This window comes from Elephas maximus, chromosome 4 (genome assembly GCF_024166365.1).
Source record: "Elephas maximus indicus isolate mEleMax1 chromosome 4, mEleMax1 primary haplotype, whole genome shotgun sequence".
Lineage (NCBI taxonomy): Eukaryota > Metazoa > Chordata > Mammalia > Proboscidea > Elephantidae > Elephas > Elephas maximus.
Genome location: NC_064822.1, coordinates 66,302,549 through 66,315,558, shown reverse-complemented (window position 1 = coordinate 66,315,558; position 13,010 = coordinate 66,302,549). Strand labels below are relative to the sequence as shown.

General features: G+C 39.1%; 1 pseudogene; it reads left to right on the top strand.

The window, feature by feature from the left end:
• LOC126076243 (pregnancy zone protein-like) overlaps positions 1 to 12,022 on the top strand; it is a 29,604-nt pseudogene extending 17,582 nt beyond the window's left edge.
• Positions 12,023 to 13,010: the final 988 nt, after the last annotated feature.

Below are 13,010 nucleotides of genomic sequence, written 5' to 3'. Positions count from 1 at the left end.
TTAAGGCATATACATATATTACCTTTTTTAATTCTTACAGCAACCCTATGAAGTGAGAGTTATTACCTTCATTTTACACAGAAAGGAACTAACATTCAATGTGTATAAATAAATGTGTCTGGTGTAACAACTAATGCATGGCAGAACTAAGAACATTTGAAGATTGATTCTTTTTATATCCAATACACCAAGCATCTCTTTCTTCTCGTGTTGCTAAAGGCCCATTATAAATTTATGATTTGGCCTCTTAAGTTGTTGCTTAGCCCCAAAAGGTGCTAGAAACAGGCTAGAAAAGCTGCAGCCACTGCTTATTCATTACCCTCAGAGCAGACCTTACTACTTTTTTTCTCTTTTTTTCTTCTTTTTTATTAATCTTTATACTGCTTACAACAATAAGAAAAGTTTTTGAATGGTGTTTACAGAACTCTTTATAATCAAATCCCTTTTTGTCTCATGCATTTCCAGAGCATTACTATTCTAAGGGTGTCAGATACAATGATGCTGCAGTGTCTCTTTAAAGATTGAGAGATGTTTCAAGATGTTCTGACTATCAGACAGACTTTCCCAGTGTCAGAGGCACTTGTTCTGAGAGCACTTAGACCTCTTAGAATTATTTCTCTCCCGAGCTTCACTGACCAGAGCAGGCCTTCTAGGAATCTCTTTAAAATGCATATAAAAAAAAAAAACCAAACCCAGTGCCATCGAACGTTATAGAATATTTAAAATGCATATAGAGAGGATTTTCTAAATATTCTATAACATCAGGATTAAGAGAATGAAGAGTTGTCACATAATTACTTTTTATATTTTTTGTATATAATATTATTTTAGGGAGAGAGAGAGAAATTAAACCATACCTAAGGCATTTGGAGGAAACCCGGGTGGCGTAGTGGTTAAGTGCTATGGCTGCTAACCAAAGGGTTGGCAGTTTGAATCCGCCAGGCGCTCCTTGGAAACTCTATGGGGCAGTTCTACTCTGTCCTACAGGGTTGCTATGAGTCGGAATTGACTCAACGGCACTGGGTTTTTGGTTTTGGTAAGGCATTTGGATACAATGGAGGTTTTTCTTATCCATTTAGCAAGAGAAAGAATAAACGTGAATTTAATAGTGATAAGGGACTGAGCTCTCTGAGCTGGAGACCTTACTACTTTCTAACAGAGAATTCTCTCTCTCAACAAAATCTAACCACACAGGGAAGCAAGAGAAGATCAATGACCAGGAACCTGGTGGAGGGGCAGAGTGATACGGAAGGAAATGTTTACATCTTTGAAGCAGGACATTAGAAAAAGTTACTCCATTCGCATATAAGCTGCAGAAGAGAAGGTAAGAAATCTGTGAAAAGAAAACACTACAAAAAGCCCAGAATGAAAGGGAAAAAACTTAGTCAACCACCCAAGGAAACTAGAAGGAACATAAATCCCAAAACCAACAAAGAAATGCTCTTGGAAGCAAGAGTCAGTTGGTAATAGATTTAACAAGAGGCAGCAAAACACAAAGAACAAGGAAGCTGTCAGGTTAAAAGAAGTCTCCAGACCCTCAGTAAGTTTACTGACTTTCATGGGTGTGTGTATTGGAGGAGGGAAGAGATTATGAAGCCTGTGTTTGCAAACAGAGCACAAAGGTGCTACATGAAATTAAATGGCCTGAACACCCCACTCTTCCTGCCCCCACAGGCTCACAGCCTTTGTACTGAAGACTTTGGCCCAGGCTCAAACCCTCACCTTTATTGATGAAGCACACATTGCCCAAGCCCTCAGCTGGCTCTCCCAGAACAAAAGGACAATGGCTGTTTTAGGAGCTCAGGGGCACTGCTCAACAATGCCATTAAGGTGAACTGTTCCTGAACCTTGTGATACGTCAATATAACATTTCTCAAAAGCAAGGGGAGAAAGGCACAGAGAAATTGCAACAATAGAGTCCAGGATAACGTAGGAGGGCATCAGGGCAAGGAGTATGAAACAGGGAAATTATAAAGAAAAATGAAATGGTACCTTGGTGATGGTACTTTGCCTGATAGATACTGAGGAGAATTTCCATGGAACAACAGAAGAGAATACACTAAAATTGGGGCAGAGAATTAATCAAAATCAATCTCAATGTCTGTCTGTCTCTCTCTCTCTCTCTCTCTCTCTCTCTCTCTCACAGGATGGAGTAAATGATGAAGTGACCCTCTCTGCCTATGTCACCATTGCCCTTCTGGAGATTTTTCCTCCAGTTACTGTAAGATCTACCTCAATCCTCTACTTCCCTATGAGGAAAATATAGACCTGCTATCTAGAATACCACCTTACTAAAAGCCAAGTCTTAACTTTCTGTTTGCTTAATGCTGAGGTATTTCTCAGATAGATGAGCTCTTTGGTCAATCCATTAGGCAGGATTTATACTTGTCCAGTAATGCCCTTGGATCAAGTTGCTAAAGTAGTCCAAAACTAATCCTAAGAACACTAGTTCTTTAGCCTTATTGTTTAGGACTCAACTATGAAGTTAAAAAAATAAATAAACAGTTGTCATCAAGTTGATGATGACTCCTGGCAACCCCAGTTGTGTCAGAGTAGAGCTGTGCTCCACAGGGTTTTCAATGGTTGATTTTTTGGAAGTAGATCACCAGACGTTTCTTCCAAGGTACTTCAAAGTAGATGTGAATCTCCAAACTTGCATGTAGAAATCAAGCACTTAACCATTTGCACTACCCAGGGACTCCAACTATGAAGTTAAGACATCTAAAATATTCTTCTATTTATACACGATGGATATCTGGCTGTATACCTGGCTGACTGACAACCATTAATGACACCTCTCTAGTAATATCCAGCTCAGGGCTTTCTTCCTCCTCTATTCACTCTAATGTGATACCAAACTCATCGTCATTGGATCTATTCTGACTCATGGCAACCCCATGTGTGTCAAAGTAGAATTACACTCCATAGGGTTTTCAATGGCTGTAATCTTCCACGGTGCACTGGGTGGATTCAAACCATCAACCTTTCAGTTAGTAACCAAGCTCAAAACTTTGCACAACCCAGTGACCTTAATTTGATACCACCTTTTTTTTTTTTTTTTTTTTTGCCTTTACAGCACTTTGTTATATACAATGCTCTGTTCTGCCTGTAGTCAGCCTGGAACACAGCGAAGGAGGGGGCCCGTGAGAGCCATGTCTACACCCAGGCATTGATGGCCTATACTTTCACCCTGGTGGGAAACCAAAGTAAAAGAGAGAAATTCTAAACTCACTTGATGAGGAAGCTGTTAAAGAAGGTGAAAGAAAATCACAATATTTTTCCTCTTCCACTTACACTGATTCTACAAAAAGAAGAGAAATACACTCTCTCTGAATCAATGAGCTTCATGTGGAATTCCTTAGCCAAGTCACCATTGTGAGATCAGGGCACTTCTTATCAAAAATATCTTCTCTGGGATTGCGTATGTTACACAGAGCACAGCATAATAGACATAGTAGACATAGCACTACAGGTAGAGTATGGGAATTTATCCCTACCTACGACCAAAATATTAGACAAATATGTATATTTTCACCTAATGTCTGCCTATATACTTGGATGAAAAGAGGTGCAACAAAAAGCCATAGTAAAAGAAATGCAGTTTCACTAATTAGAAAGTAGATAAGAACTACTTTAGGTGAAGGGAAAGACAGCACACAATACAGGGGAGGCCAGCACAATTGGACTAAAGCAAAGAAGTTTCCTGTATAAAACCAGGGTAGCAGGGGTAGGGGTCTGGGGACCATGGTTTCAGGGGACATCTAAGTCAATTAGCTTAATTAAATCTATTAAGAAAACATTCCACATCCCGCTTTGAAGAGTGGCTTCTGGGGTCTTAAACGCTAGCAAGCAGCCATCCAAGATGCATCAATTGGTCTCAACCCACCTGGAGCAAAGGAGAATGAAGAACACCAAGGACAAAAGGCAATTACGAGCCCAGGAGACAGAAAGGGCCACGTGAACCAGAGACTACATCAGCCTGAGACCAGAAGAACTAGATGGTGCCTGGCTACAACCGATGGCTGCCCTGACAGGGAACACAACAGAGAACCCCTGAGGGAGCAGGAGAGCAACGGGATGCAGACCCCAAATTCTCATAAGACCAGACTTAATGGTCTGACTGAGACTAGAAGGACCCCGGTGGTCATGGCCCCCAGAACTTCTGTTGGCCCAGGACAGGAACCACTCCAAAAGCCAACTCTTCAGACATGGATTGGACTGGACAATGGGTTGGAGAGGGTGGAGAGGGATGCTGGTGAGGAGTGAGCTTCTTGGATTAGGTGGACACTTGAGACTATGTTGGCATCTCCTGCCTGGACGGGAGATAAGAGCGTGGAGGGGGTTAGAAGCTGGCAAAATGGACATGAAAAGAGAGAGTGGAGGGAGAGACCAGGCTGTCTCGTTAGGGGGAGAGTAATTGGGAGTGCGTAGCAACGTGTATATGGGTTTTTGTGTGAGAGACTGACTTGATTTGTGAACTTTCACTTAAAGCATAATAAAAATTATTTTTAAAAAAAGGAAATGCAGTAACATTTTCCAAGTATTTTTATCTGGGTCTGCTGGAGATATTCTCACAAAAGTCTTCTGAGATCAATAGGTAGGTTTTATACTTCAGTTTATAGTCCAATTCCCAGGAAATATCCCAAACAGTGAGAGAACTCTGTCACTTTTCTCTTGCAACAACCCAGTTAAAACAACATTTGAGAGGTTGGTAAGTATGGTCTACGCTTCTTCCTCCAACAACACTGTCTGTCTCAGCCCCACAGAACAAAACCAAGTTCAGCAAGGGAATGTGGTAAATGAGTTTTGGAAGCTTATGTCCTCACTTCATCTCCTGTGTTAGTATTTTTATTTTAACTCCATATGATATGAATGAGCATTCACTATTCATCTACCAAGAGCTATCATTCTCTCCTTTTTCTTACCCTTACAACTCAGTCTATTGGGAGTAACCTTAGAAACCCAGGGCACCAGTGGAGCCTTTGTACCAACCCCAGGCTCCCTCTGCTGAGGTGGAGATGACATCCTACGGCTCCTCGCTCACCTCACTGCCCAGCCTACCTCATCCTCAGGGGAACTGACTGCTGCATCACACATCCTAAAGTGGATCACAAAGCAACAGAATTCCCATGGGGATTTCTCCTCCACCCAGGCCTGTGGCTACCAAAGGGTCTTCTCCACATTCGCTTTGCAAGTAGGAGGCTTGAAAATAGAACAGTTACGAGGAAAAGAGAAGGGAAAAATTAAATCATTGAAAAATTATTTAGGCATATTTGAGAACAGTGGAATATGGAGGAAAACAACCTAAGAAATTCCCTGAAACAATTTTCACTAAGTCCTATGTTTATCCCTCTCTAAAGCTGTGTTATATCATCAGCACACGTTGGCCATTGGCCACGCTCTAGACAAGATTTCTCAACGTCGGTACTATTGACAATTTGTACCGGATAATTAACTGCTGTGCGTGGCTATCCTGTGCATTTTAAGATGTTTAGCAGCATCCCAGCCTCTCACCACTAGATGCCAGTAGCACTCCATTCCCCTTTTTGACAAGCACACTCACCCGTGGCTGAGAATCACTGCTCTGGACTACAGACTACGTCTTTAGAATCCTATAGGAATCCTCTAAAGGGAGCCAGAAAATGGTCCAATTAAAAGGAAAGTGACCAAGTAGAGCTCACTTTGATCTTTATGGAATGATTGAGAAGCTCCATTTAAAGTGCTCCAAGGAACTCAGTCTCTCCTCTCTACCTCAAAAATTTGCACTGAGAGCTGCCTTCTTAAAAAAAAAAAAAAAAAAAAAAAAAATTTTTTTTACTTCCCTTTAAATTGATTTTTTTTTGAAAGCTGAAACTCTTAAAAATTTCTTTTTCTACCTATCATAATTCTGGAAATTTTTTACTAACGGCATGAATGATTGTGTTAAACATCCCGGGAGCCTGGGTTTCCCCTCCTACAAGTCCTCTTTAAATATCCAGGGTGAGCATAGTGAAACTTTTGGTTTTCGGAGAGATTAGGTAGGGAGAAACGGCAAAATTTATAAAGGGAAAAAGAAAATCGGGAAAGTGCGACGTGTCCTATACCACTCTTTTTATGCACAATTTTTTTCACTCTTACATCTAAATTTTCCTTAATCATCTAGTTAACAACAGTTTCTACTTTTGTTCTAATTTCTTAATTTTAGACTAGTCCTTTGAAGGTTATGTCCAAAAGGATGGTTGACGAGAAGGAGCAAAGAGCCTAGTTCCCTAAGACAATACCAATCAATGCAGGTGAAAATAAATTGTGGGGCTAATTAGCTCAGTAGTTTTTATTTCATTTGGAAACACTGTAACCGACTTTGATAACGCCTGAAAGGCGGAGAAAAAAAGAAACCAATTAGATGTGTACTTCAGGGGAAAAAAGCCAGCGTCCTCACATGGTGGTCAGTTTAGTTAGACTTTCCGAAAAAATCCCAGCTACCAAAAACTTGCTCTTGGGGGCAATTCTCCACTCATCTCCCCTGGGATACAGGGGTGGCACTCCATGCCCTGTCCAGACACAGAGCAGCCACGTTCTCCAGGACTGGGAAAGCTGCTCAGGTAACAACTATTTCGGATTCACGGATCTTTTTCACAAATTTCCAAGGCAACAACAACCTCCTGTTACTATAGCAGGTCTCATTGCCAGAGCTGCCTGGAGAATATACCACAGCAGTGACCAGAAAAGATGTATGTATCTTCAGGTGAGATTTCTAAGTTATATTGGAGAGATTCGGCTTTAACCTCTCATGGATTTGTAAGGTCCTCTCTTTCCTTCCTGAGCAAGTAAAGGGCAAATCTGGAGAAGTTAATGATAAAAAAGAAAAAGTGGACAGTCTCAGGAAAAGAGGGAAACTGATGATATTCTTGGTGTTCTACAGACATCCTTGAAATACAGTATTTGTCCAGAGATAAGGACTCCCCATTTGCTTTAAAGGTACAGACTCTGCCCCAAACCTGTTATAGACCCAAAGCTCACACCGGCTTTCCGATCTCACTGAATAGAATTAGTATTGACTGACTAGAATTGGAATTAGTGTCAACTAATTCTGAATACAAAGGCTAACTGGAACCATTGCTAATTAATAGGATAAATGTGAAAGCTATGCTATTAGATAAATATAATTTAAAATTGATAGAGTTACTTAATACATGTAGCCACTTAACATTATGAAGTTATCTTTTTCTCTAGTAATTTTGTTTTCTTCAGTTCTTCATAATGCTTTATAGATCAAAGAGACTGAGAGTAAATACGTTGCTTAGCAAAGCCTGGTATTAAATCTGTCAAATAAAAACAATAGGGCATATTCAGATGTCCTGGTCAATCAATGCCTACTTTTCCTTTACAGTAATTTAGATTCGCCTCATTGCTAAAGAATAAATTATTTTCCTCCAGAATATACACCTTAAGTTAAAATGTCTTCCTTACCTTTTCTGAATAACTGAATTCTCTTTTATTCTTTCTCTCATCAAAAGGATAAACACAAAATGCTAATGTTAATACAAAGTAGAAATTAAATATAAAATACAGCAGTCACCCCATCATAACCTGTCAAAACCTTTATGGGAATCCTAAAAAATGTAGCATCAAATCGTATTGCTCTGTATCTAATACTGATGATGCTAATATTATAAAATAGGCCTTATTTCAGAAACCGAGCCAGTTATTAGCCATCGATTTAGTCAAAGTATAAATTATTATTATTTTTTTTTTTATAAAGCATAATATCTGATCTCACCACATTTCGAAGCCTCTCTGGGAAGACGTGATACTTTCAAGTTAACTAAAAATATAAAAATAATGCACTCTAAATAACAAATGAATAGCATACATGATAGGTCCAAAAGCTATAGATGTGTTTAAAATGCAGATTCCCAAACTCCACTCCCAAAGATTCTGATTTAATAGCTTTGGAGGAAGGCTTGGGCATCCGTGGTTTTAGCAAGCTGGATTCGGATGCACAGTCAGAGTTCCAAACAATAGGTGTCAAACATTAATACACATGTTCAGAGACTACAGATCACTGTGGATAATGTTATGGAAATTTTCATGGAGATAAAAGGTTCCTGGTGAGTCTTGAAGGACATTTCCTAACAAAAATTAAACCCTTTTTTTTTTTTTTTTGACACTGCAGCTACACAGGGAGCCATCTTGTCTCCAACATGGTGATTGTTGATGGAAATGATATCTTGTTTTATTCTTCTGAAAAAACAAAAAACCAAATCCATTGCAATTGAGTGGATTCCGACTCAGAATAGAACTACCCCACAGGGTTTCCAAGGAGGACCGGTGGATTCAAACTGCCAACCTTTTGGTTAGTAGCCAAACACTTAAGCACTGTGGTAGGTATGTTTTAAGCCTGGTAGAACTCATTCAATAGAATGTTCTATATCCTCAAACTAAGGCCATGTCAATATCAAAACCCCAACAATATCATCCTGTACCAAAAAGTATATTTTCTCCAAACCCAATAAATTAATTTCATTAATTACTTATTTGGCTCTAAACTAAGAGGCATGTGTGGTATAAAAGAAATACAGAAAGAGCTCCATCCTTGAGCCACTCACAATCTAGCTAGGAACTTAAAATACATGGGCAACAAACAGCCAAAAAACAATCCAAGAAATAAGAACTATGATTAAGTTTCAAGCTGACTGACACGCACTAAAAACTTTGAGAATGATAAAAACAATGTGAACTAAAATCAGCAAAGATGCCAAACCAAAACCCACTGCTGTCAAGCTGATTTCAATTCATAATGACCCTATAGGACAGGGTAGAATACTGCCCCGTAGGGTTTCCAAGGCTGTAAATCGGAAGCGGCCTGCCATATCTTTCTCCTGCAGAGCAGCTGGTGGGTTTGAATCTCTGACCTTTTGGTTAGCAGCCAAACGCTTCAGCACTGTGCCACCAGGGCTCCGTCCATCCATCCCATTGCCATGTAGTTGATTCTGACTTATAGCGACCCTATAGGACAGCACAGAACTGCCCCACAGCGTTTCCAAGGAGCACCTGGTGAATTCGAACTGCCAACCTTTTGGTTAGCAGCCGTGGCATTTAACCACTATGCCACCAGGACTTCCACTAGGGCTCTAGAGGATCTAAAATACTACTCACATATTGAAGAACAGTGGAAATCATGACCTGCAAATATTTAACTTCCTTCTTTTCATAGAAAGTCAGATTTTCTCACAATCAAGACATGACAGCATTGAATACTGTCTCCAAAACTTGATTCCTACCGTCCCCCCACCCCTTACATCTAATGCACCCTGGCTGTTTAATTCTTGCAATAATTTAAAGGGAATTTATTTGAAGAATAAACCTTTGTCCCTTACTGTAATCTGCTCTAGGCCTCACAGTGGCTTCCTCAGTTCTCAAACATTTTGAATTATCTAATTTTCTTCAGCTTTGAAAGATTTAGCCACATGAGCAGAACAGAAATGAGCAACAACCGTGTTCTCATTTGTGTGGAACAGGTGACAACCCTGACAACCTGGCTGAGATTGTACATATCTTTCTAAGTTGGTCTTTTCAGTGGGAAACAGCTGATATGAAGAAAGCAATAACTACTAATGCCCTTCCAGAAAGTTCCTCTATCTGTCTCAAGCACCTCACTTTGAGAAAACCCCTTTTAAATACATAGTTGTTCTACTCTCTTTAATTATGTTAAAATTTGGATATTAGTATTTCTATGAGATTTCAAGTACAAAGCCAATAGAACAAATGGTCAGTTGAGTATTCCATTATTTTAAAGACCTCCCCTCCAAAAAAGAAGGAATATGACCCCAGTGGTTGATTAACGATAGCATTAATATTTGAACACATCACTATATAGAATAAAATTAAAACGTAGATCTCATAAATTATCTTCAAACCTCTGACTATAAAGCAAAGGAAATATTTTCTCTAGCCATACAGAAATGACTAGTTTGATACTATAATTACAAATGGTATAAAGCCAAGTCTCTGCATCTTAGAAAACGTTGATAGGCCCATTGAGTTAATCTTGTAGAGAGATATATACAAAGAATACGAACTGTCTCAGTTACTTAGGAGAAAGCCTGGAGAATTTTGTTGTTCACTATAAGGAGTTCCCAAGATTGCATCCTGAAACCCATCTTACCATCCACAAATATTTGCCCAACTAAGAGACATATGTAAATTAAAGTCACAGAACAATAAAGACTATGTCTTATTTGATGAAGAAAGAGGGAAAGTTTCCAAGCTCTTGATTACTCCCACCTTTCCTTTCTAGGTGACAAATCAGACCCTGAGCTTGTCCTTCACTGTTCTGCAGACCATCCCAGTAAGAGATCTGAAACCAGCCATAGTGAAAGTCTGTGATTACTATGAGAAGGTGAGTGAGAGAAATTGAGACAATTTAACAATCTCAAACCAGAGCTACGAAATCTGAATTTGAAACGTGGGTAGGACTCACTTACGACAGTAGATAGCTAAGTTCATCAGGGCAACATCAGATCTGTTTGTTTCTCTTCTCCAGGATATATAGTGCAGAAATTACCTGCAGAACAAATTAATCAATTAGTTTTTATTGAGTTAGAAACTTAAAATTTTTAAAAAGAAGGCTAATATCTAGTCAATGCCCTCAAGTAGTTTGCAGACTTGGAGGACATAATACACGTGAAAAGGTAATAGAACAAGGAAAGGCAGTTAATGACAAGAATGTTGATGAGCTAAGTGGTAAAGAGTTTGGGGGATTAAAAACAGCACAGAAGATTGGTACACCAGAAGGTCAAACAGAGAAAGAAAGATCTGAGTTGGATCCTGAAGAATGAGCATAATTTTTAGAGTAGATAGGAGTAGGAAGAATGTTTTAGGCTAGACCAATAATCTTAGGAAAAGGACTAAGGAAGTAAGCTGGGCAAAGTGAGCAGAAGCAAGAAGTCTATGGAAGCGCCAACCATAAATTGCCCTAAGAACTTAAAATTTTGACTGCTGTTATCTGAACAGGCTTCACTTCTTCCCTAGAGAAAAAGAATAGGTATTTTAACTACCCTGTTCAATTCTGGTCCATTTACATAGAGTTTTGTAAATTTTGATATGATGCACTTTTCTTCAACAATAAAGCAAATAGGCCTCATATGGCCCCTAGTTCATAGGTATTTTGTTTCTTTCTTTGCCCCATATTTCTTTTAGATGAATCTGCTGTAGATGAGCATACTATCTCTTGTAGCACATGTAAGAGATCACATGCCATGACTATTAACCCATTAACCTTGCCCTCCAAACTTCCTTACAAAGTTAAATTTTCTACAAGTCTTTTTCTAGACCTGACACAATTCACATGACATGTTCTCACACAAAAAGAAAATTTTGGAAAAGCACTTACTCGGTAGGTGAGCTCTCCAGTTTTAGATATTCACTCCATTATTGAAAAAGTCAATATGCTTTGTTTGTTTGTTTGGTTGGTTGTTTGGTTGGTTGTTTGTAGGACAGCTCTCTATAATAGGTAACATTTTACACCACAGCTAGTTGGGTTTCCTTTGGGCTAGTGGGTCAACTAATTATAGCTTTCGAGCCAAATCCTGCCCCAAAACCTATTTTTGTAAATGAAGTTTTATTAGAGCACAGTCATGCCCGTTCCAAGGCATCTTGGAAGAAAGATCTGGTGATCTGCTTCTGAAAAATTAGCCATTGAAAACCCTGTGGAGCCCAGGTCTACTCTGAAACACGTGGGGTCACCAAGGGCTGGAATCAACTCTGTGGCAACTGTTTTTTGTTTTGTTTTGTTTTGTTCCTGTTTTTATGGCTGCCTTCATAGATTAAGTAGTTATGACATGGGCCATATGGCCCTCAAAGCCTAAAATATTTACTGTCTGGCCTTTTACAGAAAAAGTTTGTCAATCTTTGCTTTAGTCCACTCTGCAGCCCATACTAACCGAGGAAATACTCACTGTTCAAGAAACCCCACAACCTTCTTATGTTTTTCTTCTCTCCATAGATAGAGGGCATGGAAATGTTTGAGGATCGTACTTAGGCTACATATTTTGCTGTGTTCTCTAGCCTACACTTCTCTGTATTAGGAATGAGCTTCTTTGTCTCTGTAAAACAGACACCAGAAAGTCTTGTTGAATAAATGTATATTTCTGGTCAAACTATCATTTGTTCCATCATTTATTCATCAAATATTAATTACATATTTATATGATGAGTCATATTATTTTACCTAATCTGAAGAATACAGATTTGTAATATATCTGTTTATATTCCAGCTTTGTATATAACAGGTAAAAGTCAATAAAGATTAATTTAAAATAATTGATATTCTAAGGGACATTAGAATAAAATTGTTTATTTGTCTAGGAAGTCTTCACTTAGCAGTTGAAGGGAAAAGAAGTAAGTACTATTGATTAATAACTCTTGTTGTAGCTGCCATCAAGTCAAACCCCATCTCATGGCAACCCCATGCACAACGGAATGAAACACGACCAAGTTCAGCACAATTCCCATGGTTGGTTGTGGATCAGGTTTGTAGTCCATAGGGTTTTCACTGGTTGATTTTCCAAAGTAGATCTCCAGGCCTTTCTACCTACTCCATCATTCTGCTGAAACCTGTTCACCATATCAACACACAAGCCTCCACTGACAGACAGGTTGTGGCTATGCATGAGGTACATTGTCTGGGATGTGAACCCATGTCTCCCACATGGAAGGCAAGAATTCTACCACTGAAACACCAGTGTCTCATGATTAGTAACTAGAAAGTTGTAAATATTTTTTGAGAGGCCTTATCTTCTTAGTTTGTCTTAGTCTGGAAGCTCATAGCAATGCACAGGGTACCACTGTGCTTGTATTTCTCCTGAGCAGAATTGTTGGGTCACGGGCATATGTATTTACCTTTACTCATCCTGCAAACAGTTTTCCAGAGTGGTTGTACTAATTTGTTCTGCAACCAGCAATATTTGAGAGTTTATGCTGCTCCTCATCCTTATCAATACTTGGTATCATTGAGTTTTAAATTTTAG